Source organism: Sabethes cyaneus, chromosome 2, assembly GCF_943734655.1.
Source record: "Sabethes cyaneus chromosome 2, idSabCyanKW18_F2, whole genome shotgun sequence".
Lineage (NCBI taxonomy): Eukaryota > Metazoa > Arthropoda > Insecta > Diptera > Culicidae > Sabethes > Sabethes cyaneus.
Genome location: NC_071354.1, coordinates 54,133,327 through 54,160,384, shown reverse-complemented (window position 1 = coordinate 54,160,384; position 27,058 = coordinate 54,133,327). Strand labels below are relative to the sequence as shown.

General features: G+C 38.9%; 1 protein-coding gene across 2 annotated transcripts in view; it reads right to left on the bottom strand.

Moving 5' to 3' along the window:
- Positions 1-27,058, bottom strand: part of LOC128733899 (uncharacterized) — a 175,884-nt gene that overhangs the window by 67,722 nt on the left and 81,104 nt on the right. For both annotated transcript variants that reach the window (XM_053827753.1, XM_053827755.1), the window contains one exon: positions 23,532-23,609. The gene's annotated coding sequence lies outside the window, so the exon portion shown is untranslated. The remainder of the gene's footprint in view (positions 1-23,531; positions 23,610-27,058) is intronic.

Sequence of the window (27,058 nt, the reverse complement as noted above, 5' to 3'; positions counted from 1 at the left end):
TAACTCCATTCAAAAAGTTTTGTACAACCCAGCTGCAGCTTCATCTGTACGGAAATCCACTTTTTCTTCATGTCTTCCTCAGACTTGCCCTCCTTGGGATGCTTCCGTAGTGCCTGCTTCATAATAGCCTAGTATTTTTCGATGGTTCCGGTGCATTGGAGGCGTTCATGTCTTTGGGTACGAAGGTGACACCATTGGCTTCGTATCACTCCAATACATCCTTTGAATATTGGCACGAAGGTAGATCTGGCCAGAATATCGTAGGGCCGTCGTGTTGCTTCGACAGAGGTGTGAGGAAGCTTCTGTGTACACTCATAGAGGTAGATCTGCCCGTTCACAGTCCCGGTAGTCACGAATGGCGTATTCCGTTTGCCACATGATCTATTTCTTGGCCAAATCATGTATTTCTTGGCATGAGTCGCAAGAGGCCCGCAAGCTTACAGCAGTAGCTGGTGCAAGACATACCTAGCGTCCATTAAATCTACCATACATTATGCCTTCCGCACATCATACCTATCGTCCATTATGCCTATCGTCCGTATGCCAAATGGGATACACCCGATATTTTCACGAGCCTAGTAAATAATTATTGTTGCAAATTAGGGGGCAAAAACGAGTTCGTAATTCCAAGAATTAGAAGCCGCTGGTTTGGAATCTAACAAGATACCTATTCTTATGTAAAAAATGCAGGAAATCGGTTGGTGATGGTTTCATTTTGCGCAGACTTCGGGAAGTGGTCCATTTTATGCTAGTTTCTCCACAAATCATGTTAAAAGCTAATTAAACAGTATAAAAACTTATTTGTCGCCCGTGAAACGAATCCAGATAGCTTCCAAATTTTGTCAAAACATTAAAAGAATCAAATCCCATCCATTCTATACTGTGCGAAAGTATAGTCCATTTTGCCCATTTCAGCCCTAAATACATAGTTAAACCTAATTAGAGCGATTAAAACTAATTCAAAGACAGGGGAATAAACTCGAATAGTACCAATTTACTCGAAAGACTCTCCTGATGTCTTTTCTGATGTCCTGGTGTTGATTGTCATCGATTTAGTACCGTGATGAATTCACAATCGGTTCGTTTTGCCTAATTTTGAAAAAATTAAATTTTCTCCTAGATCTACAAAAACAAGTTCATTTGCTATTGCGTAAAAAATCGTAATTTTTTAACGATGATATGTTTGGAGAAGTTTATTAATAAAACACGCATTTTTTCAAACTATTAAGGTGATCTTATATTCATCTATCAGGGCGATGCAAACTTTTGTTTTTTTGAACACGTCTAAAAAACATTTTTTCTTCAGAAAAATAATAGAACACACTAAAATGAGCAACTTTGCTGAATATAGTAACTATCTATCTTTTGCTAGTTACGAGATATAATGATTTATTTAAAAAGTACATCTAAAAATCAATTCTGCACAATAACTCCGCATCTAATGAATTTATTGCTTTCAACTGTTCTCCAAAGTTATTCAGTATGATAAAATACACATTTGTTTTGAAGACTGTTTTTACCTTTGAATTAGTTTTAAACGCTTTAATTAGGTTATCTATGTATATGGGGGTGAATTGGGCAAAATGGACTGTTCTTGCATTTCGCACAGTATGGAATGGATGGGATTTGATTCTTCTGATGTTTTGACAAAATTTGAAAGCTATTTGAGTTCGTTTCATGAGTGGCAAATAAGTTTTTATACTGTTTAATTAGCATTTGTCATGATTTTTGGGGAAAATAGGGCAAAATGGACCACTTCCCGAAGTCTGCACTGGATGAAACCACCACCAATCGATTTCCTGCATTTTTTACATATAAATAGGTATCTTGTAAGATTCCAAACAGGCGGCTTCTAATTCTTGGGATTACGAGCTCGTTTTTGCCTATTGTGCATTGGTTGGGGAAGGATGTCGGATGCATATATATTTTAGAGTATGGGTCCTAGGATACTTCCTTGAGGTACACAGGGATGTTAAATGTTTGCGAAAAGACCCTATTCAGAGCTACCTGGAATACCCAAGTAACCAATAAGCATTAACGTAAGCAGTAAATCTATCGTTTATTAGCATATCTGGCGTTTCATACTGCATGTTGCTGTTTATTAGCTTTTTGACTGCCTAAAGGGTGTCCACACTCTCCACAGTAAAATGGAAACACTCTCAAATTGCTATAACTTTTGAACCGTTGGGCAAAATTAATAGAAATTTTGCGTGGAGATCTTTTTTTTTGTGGAGATAGTTCAAAGTGCATTGTTTACACTGTGTGTGTCTTTTCATCAGGTGTGCAAAAGCTGCAGATATGCAGATGCAGATCTGACTGCTGCAGGTGCAGATCTGAAAAATAACGTCGAAAGAACAGTTCATTCGCAAAAAAGTTCTGCACAAGTACATCGAAAATGGGTTATGGACGACGAGACCTATGTGAAAGCGCACTAAAACCAGACTCCGGGGAACCAGTATTTCATTGCAAAGGATAAGTTCGATGTTTCAGAGAACCTCCGAAAACTAAAGATGTCAAAGTTTGGCAAGAAATTCTTGATTTGGCAGGCAATTTGTTCATGTGGACAGTGGAGTACGCCTTTCATGACCACAGATACCATCAATGAACCGGTGTATTTGAGAAAGTGTCTCTAAAAGCGACTTCTGCCTCTTCTGAAGTCTCACTACTGTCCTACGATCTTCTGGTAAGATTTGGCGTCCCGCCATTACGCAAAGGCCGTGGTGGAGTGGCATAAGGCAAATAATGTCGATTTCGTGCCGAAAGATCATAACCTCAAATCCACCGGTGCTGCGGCCAATCGAGAAGTACAGGGCTATTATGAAGCAGAATCTTCTGAAACATCCTAAAGAAATTTTTTTTTGAAACTATGGTTCTACAATTGATGAAGGGACGGTAGGGGAAAGAAATGAAAATTTGCTGAAGGAGGGGGAAGAGCGGAAAGGAGCGGAAAGGCCCCCCGATAGCTACGCCTAACAAGTAGTCGTTTTGACTCCTACCTTTTGTCCAATGCTGGAAGGTGCATGAGTCGAACCAAGCTATAATCTGAGAGTCCATATCGCCGAAACGACAATAATGCTGGCTAAGAAGGCGAGCAGGATTTCTTTTTGGCACAAGGCACACCAATAATTTGTAGTATTTTAATGTTTTATTAAATACTTCGACCGACCTAGTTACTAGCCGGTGACCGTATTGCTTGAATTCTATCTTGGTACTGATGCCAGTTAACTGGCTGAATGTGCTATACAAGCCTTTCGATATAAGCAAAAATATTTCGAGAGCAACACCTATTGTTTCAATCAATATGCATATTATATATGAATTCAATACAAACATTTAAGCAAATTTAAGATTTAGATTTAACCATTTAGAAATTAAGCTCTAGTCTAAATTAAGTATTTAACACATATGATGCCCTGAATTTTGCGAATTAATTTTGTGTTTTGCAATTTTACCGTGGACACCCTTTGACTGCATTAAATTGGCATACAAAATTCTATCTAAATCAGCTGCAAATAAGCATTGTAAGCATTATAATAGGATTATAGGCACAGTTTAAATCTTCATTTAGACATTAGTTCCGATGAAGTAAGAAAATAAAATAAAATAAAATAAAATAAAAATTAGCAGTAAAGTAGCCGTATATTTGGCCAAAGTAGCTTTCAAATAGCATTTTAGGCGACCTAATACCATTCAAATGCAAGCTTGATGGCTTGCATTTGAATGGTATTGGTAATGCTTATTGGTTACCTGGGTACTCTGCCAGACAAATAACTTCTGATGATCTTGATAAGATACATTGGAAAATTGGATTGATGCAGCATATTGTCGAATGTCTTTTCGATATCCAAGAGCGCCATTGTTGTCGTCTTAGAAACCGGCCTGTTCCGTTGGATTATGTTGATAACACGATGGTGCTGATAGTGGACCTTCTCTTGCGTAAACCAAACTGTTCCTTCAGGAAGACAGCATTCACATTAGCGAACTAAAGAATCCGGCTTTGGATTGACTCCTCAAACAGCTTGGAGAGGGCAGAGAGTGATGGGCCGATAGCTCTTGGAAACAAAAGGATCATTCCCCGGTTTCAGCATTCGGATGACTTTTATTAACTTCTACTTTGAAGGAACCACCATCTGGAGATTCTAGCTGGACTGTCTGTTGCCAAGATATTGTAGTAGCCGGTCTCGAAATCTTCTGTCGAAATGTTCACATTCTGATTTCTCTTTCGGTTGAACACTGGGAATGCTGTACTTCGCTTGCCGTCAAGTCCGTTTAGACAAGATCCCAGGATTTAGCCGGATCGTAAATGACGTTGATTGGGCCCATTGACTTCGATCAATGGTCTCGATGACTTTCAGGTTGAAGCTCGGCAGTAGGCGTAAAGAGGGCTTCACGGTTCATATCTACTGACGATGGAGATTACGGCGTTGATTTGCTCAGGTAAGGTCTTACAGGAGCACTTAATGGCGGTAACCTCCAAGATGAGTTGGACGAGTCGTGGTAGGGAAATCGGCATGCGACAGTCCTAGTGCGAAAGTAGAAACTATATCTTGGAGGGCAGCTGTAAAAGCGAGTCGGTGCTGGGGTCAACGGGACTTGGAGATCGTTTGTTGAGCCGCTGAATTAGCGACGGCATTTCGATGGTTTGGGACCTACCGATGTGGCTGAAAAGCAGAATACTCGGGATCCGTGATGACCGTAGGATGGCGATCAGTGTGCATGCGACCGCGCTGGTTGTTATTTGATGCTTGTTATCCGATCCATTTGAAATCCGATCGCTTGGGTCAGCCCCGGTTGGAAGCACAACAGTTTCCTTCGAAGTTGGCACATTTCGGTTCAATGTCACCGGGTTATTAACCATGTTGCAGTTTTTGGTACCGTGACCAAACCAAAGGCAATTGGTACAATGGGCAGGTTTCATTTTCAGTTTTTTGCTCAGTAGATGCTCATTTGACTGCAGCGCCTCAACGAAACAGAATTCGAAAAAGTAGTATAAACAACAATTGTAGAATTAACTGTTATCTACATTATCGTTGAAGAAAGTATAGTTCTATCTTTTGTATTCACGGCGCTATGGGGCTGCTACCCTGTTGGTAGCCAAAAGAACCCTCATTTGGCTACCAACGGGGTAGCAATCGCATAGCGCCCTAAATACAAAAGATAAAACTATACTTTCTTCAACAATAATGCAGATAGTAATTTGCTCTACAATTACCCTTTACACTACTTTTTCGAATTCTGTTTTGTTGAGGCGCTGCAGTCAAGTGAGCATCTACTGAGCAAAAAACCAAGAAAAGTGATAGTTCTCACCCGATTTCCACTGACAGTTTGATGCATAAAAACAATCCCAGCTGGCTCATCTCTCTGAAAAATCAAAGCGAGCAAGTTTTTTTAAAAATTTTTTCCTGTTTGTTCTTTTGGTTCTGTTACTGTCAACTTGTGACAACCACAAATCTTATTGTATAGGTACGTGCAACATCAAACCACGCGCTTGTGGGAACGAATGTGTATCGAAGTATATTCTCACCGAAAGTTATCCCGCTCATACCACTGAGGCAACATTTGTTTGTCTCTTTATGTTATGTCGTGATATATTCTGGTTGCAACTGATCTTGAAAACTGTTCCAGGTGGTTGAACGCTTCATTGGATAGTTGGCCTGTGGTTTCAACTCGTCCGTTTGGCCATCTGTATTGGCGGCAGGCCACGTAGAATCACCCTCAGTGATTTCGCCGACAGGTTGTCGTGCGTGTAGTGTGGTTCTTGTTGGGAAACAACAAGAAATTGTTTCACCTGTTCAAATTTTTGCAGACTAGAGCACTTAATTTTTATTCCTATGCTGCACAACCGGAAGCGCGGTCGCAGGCACAACGGGTGGCAACTAAAATTTTGGATTTTTTTCTCAAGCTGTCAAAAAAAGACAAAGATACACGAAGAAGATCTGATTTACCGAAATTAAAGGTATATTATCCTTTGTTGAACAAAAAATAGTGTACATTTGAAAACGGTTCGTAATCGGCTGTTCGGCGAAGCTTTCGTTTGACGTCGAAACAGGAGCGTTGTACGGCCGTCATGTCAACTACGCGAATGCTTCTCTTAATTCTACCAATCAACTGTTTACACGTCGTGGCTCTCTAGTTATTTTTGTACACCAAGGAACTCAATCTTCTCTGGTTCCTTGGAAGAAATCTTCGATTGGGCGCACTGAGACAGATTTTTCGGGTCGTGGCTTTTGGGTGAAAATGGGATCGAATGGGTATTTAGGAACGATTGTGTTTTTTGGCGTAATGCGATGATGCTCTATCCGGCCAAAATACGTATTGTCCATCTGCATGATGTTTTTGTAGAAACGGGATCAAAATTTTCTTCAAACATTCGTCTGGTACATCTTAATTGACAGCCAAACCAGAGGGCTTGTTGCTGAAGAAACGAGAAAGAGAAAGAGATGTCCTTCTGCGTCTATAATTTTGGCTGGTCTTCCACTACCTTGCTGCGAATAGTTTTTGGGCATGTTAGGATATGGTAAACAGTCGAAGCCGCAACATATTTGCTTTTTAAATGTAGTACTGGTGATGTTAAAAACTCGAAATCTCAAAACTCATCAAAAATCAAAATTAACTGTGAATCATGTCAACTTGAACCTATGCAGAAAAAACTCACGCGTGAGTTTTTCTGTTTTCATAGCAAGAAGCACAAAACTCACACATCTTTCATGCTGCTTGATCATATTCTGCTTTGCTTCAACTGCTACCCGGAGCTATACACCTATGCATACAAATTCGTTGTTGGACAGCATAGGCATTTTCTTGTGCGATACGTAACTGTGACTGAGCGTAAGAGAATGAATCTCTAAATAAATCGTAAAGTTAAACTAAAACACACATTTAAATTACATGTTTATCTAATTCTTATTAGGCTTTTTACTTTCTAGTTAAGAAAATGTCGATTCCCGCGAAGGAAAAATGTAAATTCTGCCAATTTGTTTGCCATCTTCATTCATGAATGCGTGCTAGCTTTTTTCGCAGCTGATGTTTTCTTTGGCGGTCAATTCTCTTTCGCTCTCTGGTTCGTTGTATGAAATGCCAGCTGTGGAAGAAGTAAGCAAAATGCTCACAGCTGAATTTGGTTCACATCGCATAGCAACAGAGACATCGCATATAATAGCGAAAGAAATTCATATGTGAGTTCGGTGCTTCTGATCAAAGTTGAAATTTCTTGTGCTTGAAATCTCGTTGAGTTCTTTGCTGCTAGGAATTTTTCAAACCTGAGTACTGTTGTACTGTATACCGTGTTGCCGAGATTTCTGTTGCAGTTCGTAGAAGTGTACAACGCGCTCCCGAAATGCTTCTTGTTTCGACGCCATTTTTAGCAAAACTGGGCAAACATAAACAAAACAAAAAAATATTAACAAAAAGAGGAGAGAGAGAGAGAGCTAACACATACATATTCTCATTTCTCTCTGAGCTCGTTTGTTGTTGAGCATAAGGGTCGCGAAAAAATTCCAAAAATTTTGGTTGCCACCCGTTATGCTTGAGCTATACACCACCCTCAAGCTTGATGATGTTCTTGATAGCAGTGAAGAGCGGGGGTAGCGGACTGCTTGCGGGTTTTTTTTCCAGAGGGCTCTGAAGGTTGGCTAGTCACAAGGGAGACTCAAATAAAGGTGAAAAAAGATCTGTTGCTATCGATGTTCCTAGTAGAAACATTGTCTAACTTGTTGGTCTTCTGTCAACTCTCTTGACTGTCGATCACTCGATCACGAGTTTTGAGGATTCGTCCGTACTATAAATATTCATATAACCAAAATATGACCCCAATTCCGTTCTCATAGGTTTAATCCTTTCATTCGATTCGCATGATAAACAGTTTGTGTATCACAAAATAAAGAGACCATCAGCTGGGTATGAAATGGGGAAGGCAAATGAGGAGCGTCCAATATAGCTCTAGCCATCCCAAGCCCCTACCAAGCGCCTCCTCGTGGCCATACCTGGTAACGTTTTATTGAGTAGCCAAGCTAGGAGGTGCGATGCTAGGTGGATCCCGGTTGCCTGATCTCAAAACCGCGATTTGTGATAGACGGCGGAGCCACACGACCTTGCTAATAGGTAAGCCTAATATAAGTCATTTTAAATTTTTTTTTCATTTTAGCTTATGAAGCATCTCCTGCTATACAGCAAAATCTTTGGCCAAAACGAGTTTTAATACTGCACATGGATACCAGAATGAAAAAAATAAATTAATCATTAGAAGCACTTATGGAACCTCAAGGATGCCACTCTTTTCCATACGAAGGATTACTGGTGAGGTTGTTCTATTTTTGTTTATATATACCACATTTCATCTTAACATCATATTAATAATAGTATTATTATTGATATCATGAATGTGGAAGGCTGGATGATGGAGTGGATTGCCAACCTGAATCCTTAAGGTCTGAAGCAAATATGGCACTTATCAATTCAAAACAAACAAATCATCACGTGGGTTAAAGTTGGTATAGCGAAATGGATTATTACATGGAAGGATCCTAATGCTGGAAGGCGACTCTTATAACCCCGGAATGCGCACAAGTGCCTCTGCTTGTGGGTCCGCCCAATCCCTTTTGGCCCTTCTTCAACAGTATTAGTGTGAAATTCATTTGATAATCAAATTTGGATCTACTGTAAAGTATGTAGATCTCAAGACGTCATTGAATTTATTTCCGATTACCCAAAAAAATAAAAGGTATTAAAATTTAATTAAAAAATATCAGTAGAAGCAAATGCTACTCATTTGTACTTGTGCAGACCGTCTTGTACTTTTATTTGGCCGAATATTTTTAAAACACATGTTATACAGTTTAATTAAACTGTAGAGGAATTGGCACCAAGCAAACGAGCTGAAATAGATGCCTTTTTCATGCATCGGTTCAGACTCTAATGTCAAATTACTTCGGGCAAACATGAGTTCATTTTCATTACTACTAGCACGAAGCTATGGATCATTATTTTTAATGCTGTGAATACTAGGCAGTATCACATACATTTTTCATTACAGGTGTCTTTAATTATACCGCGCAGATAACTGCTATAATACAAAAAAGTAGACGAGCACTTGAGCATATAATGAAAATAATGCAACCAGCCGTCGAAAACAAAAATATAATTAAGTGGAAACGGTTGTGATCTGTACTCGTGTAACAGTACCGGAGGGCTTTTTTTCCTGTCCTGAAACGAACCAAGAGATGTTCTGGATTAATTCCGTTTCAACCGGCAATGTTGCTGCAGTAGCTGTGCAAGCCTTTCAGTGCGATGCACGAGTACATGAGTCCCCCTCGAGCATTCGTCGAGCCGGAGTTAGAAAATGAAGCCTTGTTGACAATTATGTCCATTTTGCAGGCGGCAGCCCCAGGTTGGGCTCTGGCGGTGCAGTGGTTTCAACTCTTCATCAGATCATCGTTGCCCGCTGGCCGCACCGCATCGGACGGCGACAACAACTTGGGCGACCCTTGCTCTTATGCTCTTCAACAGTACTCAGGCCGGCCACCTGCTAGGGAGGGCAGTGGTGGAAAACCAGGAGACAGCGGACAGACGGATTTAAATTTAATGGACTTGTTATTTCACCTCTGCAACGCAATGGATGTACCTACCACGGTTTATTGCAAATGCTGAGACTTGTTCTCTGTTGTGTTGTTGCTTGAGGTGTTTTGTTGCTTGTAAGTGTGCACGACGACGGCGACACGGCAGCTACGGTACGAACTGCTAGACACTCTGTGTTTTGTCATGATGTATATACGGTAGTGGTCCACAGGGTATAGACGATACAATATAATAAAATTGAAATGTAATCGAATTTTAGCGAGACTCATCCTCGTCCGTTCGGCTTATGCAAGGCCGTCATCAAAGGAGCTTAGCCCGTCTAAACGAGCTGGTTGGTTGCTGCCTGCTACTGTGGCCTTTTCGATACGATCTTTCAGCATCTTTGTACGAAATGTGATTGTTTGTATCATTGGGTTAGTATTGAATAATAATTACCTAACACAATATCGATTATTGGCGTTGGGCCCGTATTCAAATGCATTTTTGATTTCATCATAATATAAATTAAGCCTAATTTTTTCCAACGTAATTTAAAACATGTAACCAGAGTAGTGTGAGACATAGGTTCAAGGTTGATTTACCAACATATGAAAACCAGAACTCATCATTTGCGGTAGGTTCGGGTCCTAATATTTCATCATGATTATATATAATTTTTATTCGTGCCTCGCAATAAAAAATATCAAAATGTTAAACGAGCGGTGCTCATAAAAAGGTCTTTATGGGTTGTTCCAGCTGAAAAAAATTCATACACACATCATCAGATAGATTAAATATCACACCACAAGAAGTTTGAAGCGATTTTTAATTTTTTTTATGTGCGAACTTTTCCCGACCGGTTTAGTACCGTATAAAAACCAAATATCTGAAAGCCGGTGGCGCCAAACGTGCCTATTGCGTGCACTTTTCGCGACGGGTCCCGGCTCCCGGCAGCAGTGGAAGTCCTTGAGAGTTTGTTTCCCATCACACCGACCGACCGGTGAAACCGTGCGCATCACTCTTCGTCCGTTCTCTATCAGCCTCAGAAGTCATCTGATTCGCCGGTTTCGCTTGCCAGTCGGTGCCTGCAGACCCTAATAACTGGTCGTTGCGAGCGACCGACGACGGGAAAATACAAACTTGTTTGGAAACAGGTTAACATTTCATGATATATTCACACAGCTTAAAATGTCAGCAAAAAGCACCTGAATACAAGAACGTTACATTCTCGCACCTGGCTGGCACCGATTATTGCCAAACCACTGACTGGCTGAGATCGATAGCTGAATCGAAGTTGTGGAGTCGAGTGGAGTGCGAGAAGTTCCGGAGGCGGTGTCTGCTATAAGTCACGCGCTGTAAATCCGCTCGCGTTTCAGACCAGGTGATTGTTAGGGTCGCATTCACAATCGCCCCTCGTTGTGATTGTTTTCTCCTGGGCCAGTAAAAATGTTCTACCGGTTCGTTAACCAGACGGATGAACACACAAAATAAATCCATGACAGTTGAAGACTGGAATGTGTATTTATTCGAGTATAAGAAAATTTCAGATTGGAAATTGTTTAAAAAATATTGAAATAACGCAAAAAGTGTTGACAAATATGAAAACCATTTTATTTAGATGACTGAAAGTCAAACTAGTCATTATTCTGTGTTGGTGATTTGCTGATAATAATGTTTTTGTTGAGGTGTTGAGGCACGATTTAAAGAGCGCACAAGTAGGAAGGTTAAGGTTAATTGCTTTTAAAAAGCAGTCATCGCTGTTCAAAAAGTCTGTGACTGATAATAAAATAAGTTTGGACAGAGATTGAAAAATTCGTCATTGAACGAATAAATGTGTTATTTGTCAAAGTGGTTGTTGTTTGCTCTAATGTCGTTCAAAGAACGGAGCAGCTCTGACGTTTTTGAAAATCATGTGTTGAAAACGGAAAGCAAATGCCTCTGGCAATAAAACTCGCAGCAGGTTGCGCCATCAATAACACAGCCATGAAGTCGTATCTTGTAAGAGGGCCATAACAATGACAAGGTCTAAAATGTTTTTATTTTGGCATCAGTGTCATTGACTAGATGTGAAAAGAACTGTTTTGAGAACTGAAGCAGTCAAACAAATAAGAACTTGGGCTCAGTCCCGGTGCAATGGTTAGCATTCACGCCTCTAACGCCGAGGATATGGATTCAAATCCCAACCCCGCAGAAGTCACGAATGATCCAAGCTGTTAAAATAACTAAAATCTAACAAAAAAAAGTTATCTATCATCAGTTTATTAGGGAAATGATGGAAAGCCTAAACAAATGCAGTACTGGTCATTATTTTTAAATTTTTATATACACTTCCGAATTCACGACTTTATTCGTCACAAAAACGCCGGTATTCTAACAACAGAAACAACCCAACTAACGATTCTAAAGCGACTTGGTTTTACTTGAATTTTATAAAGGTTTTATTGTGGTATTAATCATTACCTCTGGTTTTATTATGGTACTACGTAACACCAAGATGATACGAGTCTAGACACACTTATAGCTGGTTATAAAACCATAATGAAACTGATATTAAAGCAAGTCTATAGGGGCTGCCTAAATTATGCTGTCTGACCAAACAGATTTAATGCTGCTATTTCGAAGAATATTGGAGTTCAACCCCGAAAACATTTTTGATGCGAGACCATATTTTAGTACTTTATTAACCTGTAAACGAATAATCATAAAAGTAAAGTGTGAGATGCAAAAAGAAAGTTATTCCCAAATCCCAATTGGTTTACATGTCACAGGAAGCACCTAGAATGATTTTACTAGAAATTGCGATTGACTAATTTAGTATATTTATTTTGATAAAAGAGCTTCACAATTACACAATTTCGATGGCGCGTTGATTTCACCCACATGTTATACCAATATGCACGATAAAATTTAATGCGCAAATGCTGCACAGCTACGAAAACTGCTGTAAATTTATTATTTATTTTATCGGATACTTTATTATGGTCGCTATAAACCAAATCGATCAGGATGATCTGACAGTAAAACTTCAACTTTTCTTCTCACGGCAATATATTTTCAAGTTAATGAAGCTGACAGACTGATGTAGTTTTTTTACCAAGCAATAAGCTTTATGCTTTATAGCTTTGTCAAACAAAGCGAAAAGCTCCATTAATTTATGGCAGTGCAGTGGCTGTCGAGCTGCGAAAAGCAAAATCAGTTTTATTGCTTTTTTTTAGCAGAGTAATAAAACTACTTGACTTTATAGCATAATTCTTAAATAGGTTATAAAAGACGTCAGAAGAGTGGTTCAGTTGGTCGGAAGGCAGTGGTCATCAGAAGCTCCCAATGAAGCTTTAGTTTTATTAGCGGTTTGCTAGCTAATGCAAAAGTTGATAAAGTCTACTGGGATCGGACGTAAACTAGTTTATATAAGTGCAAGCTACTAATAATTCACGTCAACGTTACATGAAAAGTATGGTGGATGGGTCCGATTATAGTTACTATATATATAGTTCGGCGGATAGAAAACCAGGCGAATTGGCATCCCTGATTTATGAAATTAAATTTGAAATTATGGTGAAATGTGCAGGTTTTTACGAAAAATAATCACTGGCGGGTGTTGAAGACAGGGCTTGTTCGTTCACTTTGACTCATTTTTGATTCATTTGATAGTACCGTCTCAGTCGAGCAAAATTTAACAAAGTTATGTATGGAACATTTGTAGAACTAGTAATCATCTTCAATTTTGCTGAATAAAGTTTTGCTGTATCTGTTGTAGTTACGATGATACAATGCTAGTACGTCGTTAGTAACTAAATGCGCATTCATTTAGTCACTAATAAGGTACTAGCATTGTAGCACCGTAAATACAAAAGATACAGTAAAACTTCATGCAGCAAAATTGTAGATAATAACTGGTTCTACAAATTTTCCATACATAACTTTGTCAAATTTTACTCGACTGAGACGATACTGTCGAATGAATCAACATTGAGTCAAAGTGAACGAACAAGCCCTGGTTGAAGATGACTAGTTCTATGAAAATAAAGTGTATTTTTTTAGCATTACTCCTGCATTTTGGATTTTGAAGAGCTTTTGGCTCCGCTTTTGACGTTTATTTGGCTCCCGATTTTCTATCCGCCGAACTATATATATATAGTAACTATAGGTCCGATGGGTCATTCCACGCCAAGCGACAAAAACAAGTACAAACTTGTAATCGACCTTCTCGGATTTTTACCAAATTCGGGCAGATTGTTCGTTTTGGGTCAAAAAGCAAAAATCCCAAGTTTGGTGCCGATCGGACTCCCCCTCTCTTTATGGAAGCCCCTCTTTTATAAGCAAAAACCTTGTTTTGATCAAATTCACTTATTTTCTTTTGCTTAGGCCATTGCAAATAATTTCAAAAGTTTTTGTCAACCCCCCCCCCCCTTGGAAATTGGCTTGAACAATAGAGGGGCAATTTTTTCATAAAATCGTCTGTGGGTTCTACAGCCTGAAAAACTCGAAAAATGAGTGTACGGGTTGAGTTAATGCCTCTAGCACGAAACAGAAATGAAAATTCAAACAACGGAATTTCCGAAAATCGGCTGAATTTTTTTTCTTTCGTTGTCTTTTTTCGTAGATTTTTGTATGGAAAATAATACCGTATATATTAAAAGCAAGAATAGATTTGGTTTTCACGTTTAAACTTTAAGTAAAAATGCCTCAAATCAATATTTTGTTTTGCCCGATTAAAAAAATCTCTTTGTTTTTTTTCGCCCCCCCCCCCCCTTTTCAGTGACCCAACACCGGAAGGACAAAAACTTTATAAAATTTTTGTAATGGCCTTATATCTCCGGAAATATTATGTCTAGAACGACACTATTTTTACATTTTCAAAGAAAATTGCTTAAGGAATTCGAAAAAATAGTCATTTTTAGCACCAGTGCTGCCAAAAATTTTTAATTCGATTTGAAATCCAAATTCCAATATTTGAACTGAAAAGCTAGCAACACTTTTTGAGAAAATTTTACTATACACTGTATATATGCCTTCACAATAGGGCAAAATATTTTTACATTACATAGAGACTCACTGCTTTATGAAAAAGTGATTTTGCTCTTGGTTTTACATGAGAAATTGGGAGTTGCTTGCTTCAAAACGCTGTATCTCTAGATCGGCAAGGAATACCTCGTAACGATAAGTGATTCTTAGATTAAAAAAAGAGAGAAAATTCATTGAGAAAAAATAGAAATTTAGTTATCAAAACGAATTCAAAAATATTTGGCAGCACTACACTGGTGCTAAAAATTTCTATTTTTTTGAATTCCTTGAATTCCTTCCTTCAATTTTCATTGAAAATGTGAAAAAAGTTTTTTTCTATACTTAATATTTCCGGAGACATGAGCAAAAGTAAATAAGCGGATTCGACGAAAACAAGGTTTTAACTTATAAAAGGGAGGGCTCTCATAAAGGGAGGGCTCTCCCTCCCATAAAGGGAGGGAGAGTCCAATTGGCATCAAACTTGGGATTTTTGCGTTTTGACCCAAAACGAAGAATCTGTCCGAATTTGGTAAAAATCCGAGAAGGTCGATTACACGGGTTTGGACCCGGACACTTGGTGTGGAATGACCCCTATGTTTTCATGTAAATTTGACGAGCCGAATTTTTTGAGTGTAGAAAAACGTAGTAAAACTTAAATTGCTGATTGAAAGATCCATTGCAAAATGATGATTTTTCACGAACTTAGCCGCGAAAATAAACTTTAATCTGCTAGGAATCATGCCGCGAAGCGGAACCTTGTAGAATTTGACCCCTGGAGTGTAGTTGAAATCGGCTTTCGCATAAGTTTAATCGTTGGATCAAGACACATCCACCGCGTTCCATCAGTACCTGGTCCTTCAGACGATCCTGGATTCTAACAACTGTTTGTAGCTTGACGCTTCGAGTGGGTTATCTACTTGCTCGGTGACACTTGTAGTCTTCCCGGTGAATTGGTAAAAAAAAGGCAATTTTCAAAATTTTTCCATCGCATTTTGTAATTTTCTCAAAAGATCTTATTTCAATTTTATAATTCCGTTACTTCCCAGCTAGCATTTTCATATGTATAAAAAACATAAAAAACAGCATTACGTACAGATATACATGCTAATAAATCGTATTTGATGCGCAAAATTGGCATATCCGTACTATTGAGTAGAATATATACGTGATTACGAATAATTTTGAGCGTTAAGACTATATAAGTATTTATATACGATAACATCCGATTAAGTGCGAGTCGCTCCGTACTACTATACCATTTTGTGCTGAAAGTCGTATGTATGTCAGTTATTATCATTATATACGATATAAAATCAACTTGGTCTCGCTTTATCCAGCTTTAGTTACGATTTCGAATTTGTTGGGAGATATTTACGACAATTTTCGTACATTGTTATACGAGTTGGTGCCAGCTGGGTTAAATGCCACTTGGTTCTGAAATTATTCCGACGTTCTTTGGTGCAAAGTGTAATATTTCCATTTCCATTACCAACATTGTTTGCGACTTTCACACACTGACGAGCATGTTGGTCGAAGTGTGTGCGTCTCTTCGAAGTTTTTGATACCGCTACAAAGTTTTGATCAGAGTTTGGTGGCTCATAAACCAAACTTGTGAAAGCAGGCACTGCACTGTGGACCATACTAAAATGCTCTGCTCCGCAGCAGCAGCAATCGCTTACGCGTATCCGCTCTTGATGATGGTTTGGAAAACACACAATTATGATCACGTTTACTTATTCTAGAAACTAAACAGCTGTGAATATGCTATCACAGAACAATTCTACTTCTTTTTATCACAGAAGAACACAAAAATTCCCCTCTGATATGAAAATATAAAACAATTTTCATTCACTAGCCATTAGCAGCATTTTATTTTTAATTCCAGCATATGGTGCGTTATTTACACTACTATCAATATGTGAGGCCTGAAACGCTTGAAACGCTTCTATCGTGTTGACATAGCTAGTATTTGAGTGACAACCACTTGCTTCTGGTGCTAATGTATATGAACGATTCAATGATAAACTAGCGCCAGCAGCAAGCTGTTGTCATTGCAAAACTAATTATCTTCAAAGAGCCCGGAATGTAGGCAATAGCGACACGTTATCCATCGGTCTCTCTTTTGATCTGTTTTTGCAAAGCATCCAATCCCTGTGCAGGCTATTTCGGCCGGTCGGATTTAAAAAACACAAACACCAGTATAGAAAATGGGCCCAATTAAGCCGCAGTGACTTCATCATTTCTCGCGACTCTAACTCAAATTCAGTAGCGTTTCATTAAGACCAAAATACACGCCTATATTCAGTTAATAATATTCTATCAACTGGTATAAAAATCTTGTCTCGAAGAAATATAATTTCAACGTAATTCCTGACTATTGTTCAGGCTACAGCTGAATGGGCTGGAAATACCCTCCCGTATCCTACTATCACCAAGTTAACGAGCGACACCGTGTCATAACGAGTTAGACTTCGACCAACCCAATTTTTTTAAAACGGTGGTTCTACAACTGATGATGGGACGGTAGGGGAAAGTAATGAAAAATTTTTGAATAGAGAGGAAAGAGTGGAAAGGTGAGGAGGGGGGGGGTTATTGGTAGCTACGCTTAACAAGTTGTCGTTGTGACTCCTACCTTTTGTCCAATGCTGGAAGGTGCATGTGTCGAACCAAGCTATAATCTGAGATAACCTGATTCGAACCCACAGCACCCGCCAGGGCATGTGGCTCACTGGTACTTGTACCTTTGAACCATGGAGGCGCTTATACCCCCCCCCCTCCCTTCTCACCTTTCCATACTTTTGCCACTATTCAAAAATTTTTCATTACCTTCCCTTACCGTTCCCTTATCAATTGTGGAACCACCGTTTCAAAAAAGAGTTAGACTTCGCCTGAGTTTGAGTACTATGCCCAAGTTTTCTAACAGAGTTTTGTCACGTACACGAAATAATCATGTATCTATACCTATAAAGAAGGATTTCTGTCTGTCTGTCTGTCTGTCTGTCTGTCTGTCTGTCTGTCCGTATGTTCCTTATAGAATCGAAAACTACTGAACCAATCGGCATGAAAATATGCATGTAGAGGTTTTTTGGGGCCAGGAAAGGTTTTAGTGATGGTTAGAAACCCCTCCCCCCACTAAGAGGGGGGGCTCCCATACAAATGAAACACAAATTTCTGCATAACTCGACAACTAATCAAGCAAATAGAACAAAATTTGGCATGTGGGTGTTTCCGGTGACAAGAATTTATTCTATGGTAAATTGAGACCCCTCCCCTCTTTATAAGAGGAATTATAACTCCTCTCCCCTTTAAGAGGGGGGGCTTCCATACAAATTTCCTCATAACTCGAGAACTAATCAAGCAAATGGAACCAAATTTGGCATGTGAAGGTTTTCGAGGGCAAGAATATTTTCTATAGTAAATTAGGACCCCTCCCCACTTTAAGAGGGGGGGCTCCTGTACCAAAGAAACACAATTTTCCTCATAACTCGAGAACTAATCAAGCAAATGGAACCAAATTTGACACGTGGGTGTTTTTGGAGACAAAAATTTTTTCTATGATGAACTGGGACCCCTCCTCACTTTAGGAGGGGGGGCTCCTATACAAATGAAATACAAATTTCCTCATAACTCGAGAGCTAATCAAGCAAATGAAACCAAATTTAGCATGTGAAAGTTTTCGAGGGCAAGAATATTTTCTATGGTGAATTAGGACCCCTCCCAACTTTAAGAGGGGGGGCTCCTATACAAACGAAATACAAATTTCCTCATAACTCGAGAACTAATCAAGCAAATGGAACAAAATTTGGCACGTGGGTGTTTTTGGAGACAAATTTTTTTTCTATGATGAATTGGGACCCCTACCCACTTTAGGAGGGGGGGCTCCTATACAAATGAAATTCAAATTTTCTCATAACTCGAGAACTAATCAAGCAAATAGAACCAAATTTGGCATGTGGAGGTTTCTGGAAGCAAAAATATTTTCTATGGTGAATTAGGACCCCTTCCAACTTTAAGAGGGGGTGCTTCTACACAATTAAAATACAAATTTCCTCATAATTCGAGAACTAATCAAGCAAATGGAACCATGTTTGGCATGTGGGTGTTTCTGGAAGCAACCATTTTTTCTATGACCCCTTACCTTTTTAAGAGGGGGGGCTCTCATACAAACGAAATACAAATTTCTTCATAACTCTAGAACTAATCAAGCAAATGGAACCAAATTTGACATGTAAGTGGTTTTGGACGCAAGAATTTTTTCTATGGTGAATTGAGACCCCTCTCTTCTTTAGAAAGCGAGTTATAGCCCATCTCCCCTTTAAGAGGGTGGTCTTCCATACAAATGAAATGCAAATTTCCTCTTATCTCGAGAACTAATCAATCAAATGGAACCAAATTTGGCATGTGGGAGTTTTAGATGGCAGAAATTTTTTCTATGGTGAATTACAACCCCTTCCCCTTTTAAGAGGGGAGCTCCCATACAAATGAAATTCAAATTTCCTTATAACTTGAGAACTAATCAAGCAAATGGAACCAAATTTGGCATGTGGGAGATTTTGGAGTCTTGAATTCATTTTACGATAGTTAGAGACCTCTCACCCCTGTGGTAGGGGGATATGGACTCTCATACAAATAAAACAGAAATTTTTGCGAAACTCAAAAACTAATCGAACTCGGGAAATTCGAGACTCTTCCATAAGACATTAGTCAATACAAGATCACAAAAACTCTCTATAGTAACACTAGATCATTCAGGACGAGACGGTCGCGAGTGTTGCCGGTGACCCGCCGTCGGAAGCGCCGCCCACTGGGGGGTTTGCAAAACTCGAGATTGTGCAAAGATCATCCAAGATTCATGATTTATGTACAACACAGGTTAATTTGTGGCAATACGAAGTTTGTCGGGTCAGCTAGTAATATATAAATCATGGCACCGTGCTCATTGGTGCCGAGCCGAAGATCAAAGTACCGCGTTCAGGGTCTTTATTTATCAGATAACGTGTCAGTTACCGACGCACGGTGTGTCCAATTCTCAAAATCATCCGGTGCGGTGCAAACGTGAGTCGGTAAGAACCATGTTGCCCCGAGCCGTGGCTGTAACAAGTCTGAATCTCCACGAGCCTTGTTTCGGAGGATAATCAGATGTCAATGGATATCACGAGCGTGGTCAATTTATTATTTTAACTGTTAATGATTAAATAATTTTACTATTTGTTACTTTAATGAATTAACTACAATCTTTTACCGACTGGTGATTCACTTAATGGAAACTTTTTCGGCTTCGCAGTCGCAGTAAATAAGCAGAAAAAACGGTGTTTTTCTCTTCTACCAACGTTTCGAATAATATGAATTCTTCTTCAAGGCTCTAAAATAATCAAAATAATCAAAACATTTTTCAATTTGTTCTTACAAAATTAATATAATGATTATTTTGATTATTTTAGAGCCTTGATAAAGAATACATATTATTCGAAACGCTGGTAGAAGAGAAAAACACCGTTTTTTCTGCTTATTTACTGCGACTGCGAAGCCGAAAAAATTTCCATTAATTTAATGAATTAATATAGAAAAGTGAAAGGAAAAATAAATTGAAGAAAATTTATTTTTTGGAAAAGATAAAATAATGATAAAATTTTTTGATGATGATATGCTCTGATGCTAAAATTATCTGAAACCGAAATGATTTGATGCCGAAATGGTCTGATGCCGAAATGGTCTGACACCGCAATGGACTGATGCTGAAATGGACTGATGCCGAAATGAAAATGGACTGATGCCGAAATGGACTGATGCTAATCGACTGATGTTGAAACGGATTGACGACAAAATGGACTGATGCGGAATTGGTCTGATGTCGAAATGGGCTGAAGCAGATTTGGTCTGACCGAAATGGACTGATGTTGAAATGGATTGATGTCGAAATGGTCTGATACCAAAATGAACTAATGCCGAAATGAACGGATGTCAAAATGGTCAGCGACCGAAATGGACTGTAGTCGAAATGTTTTAATGCCGAAAAAGCCTGATACCGAAATGGTCCGATGGCGAAATGGACTGCCGAAATAGTCTGATATGGAACATGACCTGATGCCGAATTGGTCTGAGGACGAAATGGTCTGAGACCGAAAAGTTCTGGTACCGAAATAGTCTGAGGCCGAAATGATCTGATACAGAAATGGACTGAGGCCGAAATAGTTTGGTGCCGAAATGGTCTGAGGTCGAAATGGACTGATGCCGAAATGGTCTGATGCTGGAATGGGCTGATGTTGAAACGGATTGACGACGAAATGTACTGAGGCGGGATTGGTCTGATGCCGAAATGGGCTGAAGCGGAACTGGTCTGATATCGAAATGGACTGATGACGAAATGGTCTTAGTGAGCGATTAAGTGAATGACAGAGTGAGTGAGTGAGTGAGTAAGTGATAGTGTGAGTGAATGAGTGACAAAAATTTTACTCGTTTTCGTGCGTAAAATGTAAATCGTCTAGCGTCTTCATGATATGTACGACGTCTTATAAATTGTTTTAATAATTTTCTAGAGCAATTACTGTAAGAGAATGAACACGTAACCTAACTCAATTGTAGTTGAACGCAAACTGGGAAAGAATAATAGCAGACAATCATATTTGTAGTATACAGTTCATTAAATCAGCTAAATGCTGGGCTGTAAAATATATTTTCAGAAATTTTTAACCAACATTGAACAATGTCACACACAATAATCATCAAGGAGCATAACTAGTTTAATGATGACAGATGAAGCATATCTATAAGTTTCCTATTAGCCAGATGCCTTGACCTAGCCAGCGCTGAAGCGGGGAGGGGTAGGTAGGTTGTAGTAAAAACGCTGAGAAAAAAATATTTTATAAAAACTCTATGAGATAGAACGTTACGCATTGTAGCTCTTAGGTCTTTTCTGTAAATGGAAATTGTATGGAAAACTTTTTTCCAAATAATACTTTTTTGGATTGCTTTTTGTTTTGGTTTTTGATTGCAAATTTGTCGCTTACGTTTCTATTTAAAACGAATGTTCTTCTACGATATTTTATTCAATAATTATGAATTTTTGAAATAATTTCGGAGCATACACAAAATTTAAATGTTATTGGTTACTGGTGACAGTCAAGCTTGCATTGAGGCTTTCCACATTAAATGACTGCTCAATTATTGAGAAAGATAGATTCAGCCGAAACAAATTCCAAATATTTGGCAGTCAAATTTAATTCCGGCATAAATGATTCCGAGATTTTTCAGGCTAAATTTCCATACGCTCTAAAAAATTGACTGAGTCATTGATAAGAAAATCAATTTGCACTAAAATTGGTTTATGTATCAAAATATTACATCATGTTGCTTTTATACTTTCACCCATAGCCGCAGTTTGAGTATCTCTAAAGTAAAGATTCTAATATCTAATTTAATTTAACGCTTTTTACCCATTGCAGTTAAAAGAGACATTTAGTTAATAAATGTTACTTTATAGCAATTATCATTTGAGGAAGACTACAAGTGTGAAAATTGGCTTAAAAATTTTTACTCGTTCGTTATAAGCACAAACAAAAGAATCTATTTAAATTCTAAAAACTAAATCCTATTAAGTGACAGAAAAATAAGTATAAAATACGCTCGACTTCTATTCCTCTTCCGACCGAATAAAACTTCCATTTGTTTATAAGCTCTGAAGACTTCAGTGACAGTTTTTAATTGCAAACCCTCAATGCATTTTGATATGCAACTAGGAAACCAAATTAATTTAATGGAGGCGTTGTGTAAATAAACAATGCAACCTGCATCCATTAATTGCAACCGAGTGGTTTGTGCTATCGTGTGACATGGTGCGATATGTGCATTTCGGCAGATTATGCATTGCCCTGGGGGAATTCATAAGCAACGAATTCACTAAATTAAAAACATCACCCATTTCCAGCTAAAAGCTGTACATTGTTGGCGTTGATTGAAAAATGCTATCGTGCAGGTAAACAATTTTCAAAACATACACAAAACTAAAGTGATGTTTGCTTATTTTCGGATACATGTCTAACCTAGTTGAGCTGCACCCGATAGGGTTTGGTTTTGCTTTTTCATTAAGCTGACGACAGTGGTGTTAGCAAGAATTATGCTCGCTTTACAGCAAAAAAAGAAGTTGGAAAACTAGAGTAAATAATATCAATCGCACAGCAGCGGGGTTCGTTCACTAGAATTGTGCCTCGGTTTGCGACGAAAAATTAACAAACTATCCAAAAGCGCCGGCCGCCACCGCATCGTTTTCATTGAGTTCGCAGTCTGGTTGGTTTTAATGAAATAATATCAACCAAAAAGCCGCAAGGATCATATTTCATTCGCTGCCCGAAGTTCGATACGCGCATGCGTAAGCTGCTTAGTTGCAGTTTAAACGGATATGTCGGGTCATTCCAATCGTGCGTACAAAATTGCACAACCAAGTGTCTGGTGGTTCGCGGTTAGTTTCCGTTTTTGAAAATGACTGACCTTGCTAAAATGGAAACTGTCGGAGGAAGTTTATTGGCCCCGCGGCTTATGGTTCAGTTTTGAGTCGTTCAGTTTCTACGGGTCGGAGCAGTGAATAAAATAATTCTGCATTCGACGGAGACAATGAAAGTTTCCACTGGGATGGGACGGATAAAAAAACCTACGCTCACAAAACCACCCTCCTCGCGGTTTTTTTTCAGTCAGGGGAAAATTTTCTCACGCCCGTTTGGTTCGTGTGGTACATTGTAAACATTAGCATGTTTATTCACGCTTTAACTGAGAGTTGGGCGTAAATAACATAAACTGACTTCAGGTGATGATAGACCTGGTGGTAAGTTTGAATCGATGTGGATTCAACTAGAAAAATGTTTTCTGAAAATCCAGACTACCTAACAGCAAACTGTCGTGGTACAAGTTTATTTATAAATAATTTGAGAAAATCGTTCATGTAGCCCATACATTTATACAAAAACATCTTAATATTTTCTTACCTGAGGATTTTTTGTTCAGAGCATTGCGTCGTAACGTTTTCACATTACCATAAATCACTGTTATCGCGGGAGTTTTAACTAGAAAGAGAATAACAATTGAGAAAACATAATTAGCGTGAAGTTTTCAAATTGAATAATGCTATTAAATTTAACCATTAAAGCAAGAGTTGTTTAATTCGTAATAGTATAAAAATAATCTGCACGTGTGTACGCGCTAATTTGGTTAGAGATTAGATTATCTGCCCAGCCAACAACGGTTTTCTATCCTCCTTCTATCGAACAGAATCTTTCACTGGAAAGTGGAGCAGCAAGAAACGTTCAACCGTGCAACCCCACTCATCAGTCACTCGGTTTCAGTCTATTGCGCTCTCCATTGCAAATCTAATGGGTCTCCGGAGATTTGGTGCGAGGAATAAAATAAAAATTAAGAGTCGTTAGCGACCAAACGCGGGTAGGGGAAACTCCCATCAAACGGCGTTTTATCTTAATTACCGTGGAGAGCACTCCGTTTCAGATGCGGTAATGGATTGCATCGGGATGTGGCACGTACGGTTTCGGGCGGAGATTTATTTGCTGGCGCCAAGACAAGGCGTGGGATTTTGGCTAGAGTGAAAATAAAGTTGTTCTTCTAGTAAAAATCGCATCGAAACTGTTTTGAAACCGCGTGTTACCAGTAAAAAAAACCCTGATTGTAGGACACAGCATTTGTAATCGAATGGACTCCGTCCATCCGTCCGTCTGTCCAGATTCACGTAATTAACACATCATGATGAGCTAAATACGCACCGTACATTTCAATCGCATTCCGGCGGGCTCCGGAACGCTCGGCCGCAAAATAGAGTCGTTACGAAATGAAAGTCCTTCTCGGCGCATTGGCGCAACAACAACGGCACCGAACGTGACAACTGTTCGTAATGATTGAGTGACATTTGAAACGATTAGCCCGAAGTGCCACATGCTCCTCCGTACTCCGATAATAGCCAGGTGCAACAATGAGAGCAGCCAGCGCCGTTAATTGGCAGTACCCGTGTATTACGATTAATAGCAGTGATTGTATTCCTGGCGAGGCTAAAAATATATTTATGAACAGATGTAATTTTATGTTCGATCTGTTGCCTGAATTAAGCTGTTAATAAAAGCATCGGAGAGAATTGCAATCGCTTCACGACTTGTAACAATCATGGTATAAATAGAAAAGTAATAATAGTTGATTGGGTACGATTTACATCATTTTTAACGCCGCAAAGACACCAGTCTGTGATTACAAATCAAGCATGGAATTCCCATACACAGCGTGTGACTTTTATGCATTTCATAAATCGATCAAGAAGGTCATTGGTTATTGATGGCTACCAGTTTTGAAATCTTATATCATCAGGGCATAACTGCATGCATGCATGCATCCTACTAGATATATCTGCTGATTGCAATTCAATGAGCGTGATACGCGGTGTGGCTGCAGGCGTGATGATCGAAAAAAACATATTTAATAATATATTTAATATCTATTGCAAATAACATGAAGAGTATTAAAAAGTTTCATAATTGAACTTCTCCACTGGCGTGCCTAGGCTGAATCATGCTGGGCATGTGCTCCGCATCCTGCTTAAAGTTTAATGGCATACGAAATGATTTGTGGATGTGGAGACGGTTGGGGTAGAATACAGTCATCGGAGAGGTCGCTACCGTGATACTAGGTGGAGAGCCGTGGAATATACGAAATGATTCGTTTAACGGGGAATTTCAGCAAGCGGTGGAGAGGAAAAATGGCTTGGAAAGATTTGAAAGATCTGAGCATTGCTGCTAGGAAGAACTTGGCCAAATACCAACGAGTAAGGAACCCGTTGACCGCGATTCTGAGGAGTAAAAAGCGTCCGAAGGAAGACAGAGATCGTGAAGAAATAGAACAGTTATTCCGAACTAATAACACGAGCAAGTTCTACGAGAAGGATAGGGAACAGTTTGTCGACAAAAATCAACAAAAAGGGGAGATGAGCTCGACTGCTGTAACCTTCGCGGCATAACGCTGGTCAATTGACCTATGCCTACAAAGGTGCTCTCCCAAATCTCAGATCCACAAGCTTCCATAGGGAATTATCAGGCGGGTTTCACGGAAAAACGTAACATAATGATAGGGAAAACGGCAGATTAAAAGAGCAAAAATTAAAAAGAAAGGAACGAGAGAGAAAAAGAGGGAAATGAGGCAAAAAACGAGGACACTCGACAAAAAATAATGAAGAACGAAAGGTAAAACAAGAAAAGTAAGAGAAGCAAAAGAGGAACCATAGATAAAATGAAGAAAACAAGAAAAAATAAGGATAAACTGAACAGAAATAGAGAATAAACCAGAAAATAGGAGAAAAAACAGGATAGAAAGAGAAAAATAATAGGAGAAAATGCTAGTGCGAGTGAATGAAGAAACGAAAGTGAAAAAAGTGGAAAAGAGGAACAAAAAAAATGTCGAAAAAAAATAAACAAAAGACAAAAGGGATACCACTAAAAAGAAAAGCATAATATGACAGAAAAGACGTAACTATAATAGACAGAAAAGACAGAAAAGCAGGATATAATAAGAGGAAGAACGGAATAGACGAACCAAAAAAAACGAATGAGGGAGGAACAAAAATCGGAATAGAAAAGGGGTCGGAAAGAGAAAAATGGTGCAAACTGGGACAAAAGAAGCAGAATTAAGTGGAAACGGGATAGAAAATTTCAAAGAACGAGATGATTAAAACGAAAAAAGTAAGACGAAAATCGAAATAGAGGTAACTCAGAACTCTGGAAAAGAGTGAAAAACGAAACAGCAAAAGAAAGAAAAGGAGAAACAAAAAAAAGAGGAACCATCGGGCAGAAAAAAGGAAATACGAGTGAAAAAAAGAAGAAAAACGAGACATGAAAGGGAATACGGAACAGAAAACAAGAAACACAAACAAGACAAGTGAACCAGTGAAAAGAAGAATAATGGAAGAAAGAAAACAAATCCGACAGACGAAATAAGAAAAAGAGGTCAAACGGAATATAAAAGGAAGTATATGAGACAGAAAACAGGCAAAGCGAACAGAAAAAGAAAAAAAACGGACTAAAGGGAAAGGAAAAACGAGAGAGAAAAAGATGAAAAACGGGAAATAAAAAAGGAAAACCGAAGAAGCAATGTTGCAAATCGATCGAGAAGCAAACGATATCCACTCCAACACTTACTTCACTGACGCAAGCGTACGACAAACATCCACTGCACAGTGGTTCAAAAGGGTGAAAAGTGAAACTTTTTTCCTAGTGTCTTTTGCTTTCATTTATATATATATACTAGCTGACCCGACAAACTTCGTATTGCCACAAATTAACCTGTGTTGTACATAAATCATGAATCTCGGATGATCTTTGTCACAATCTCGAGTTTTGCAAGCCCCCCAGTGGGCGGCGCTTCCGACGGCGGGTCACCGGCAACACTCGCGACCGTCTCGTCCTGAATGATCTAGTGTTACTATAGATAGTTTTTATGGTCTTGTATTGACTAATGTTTTATGGAA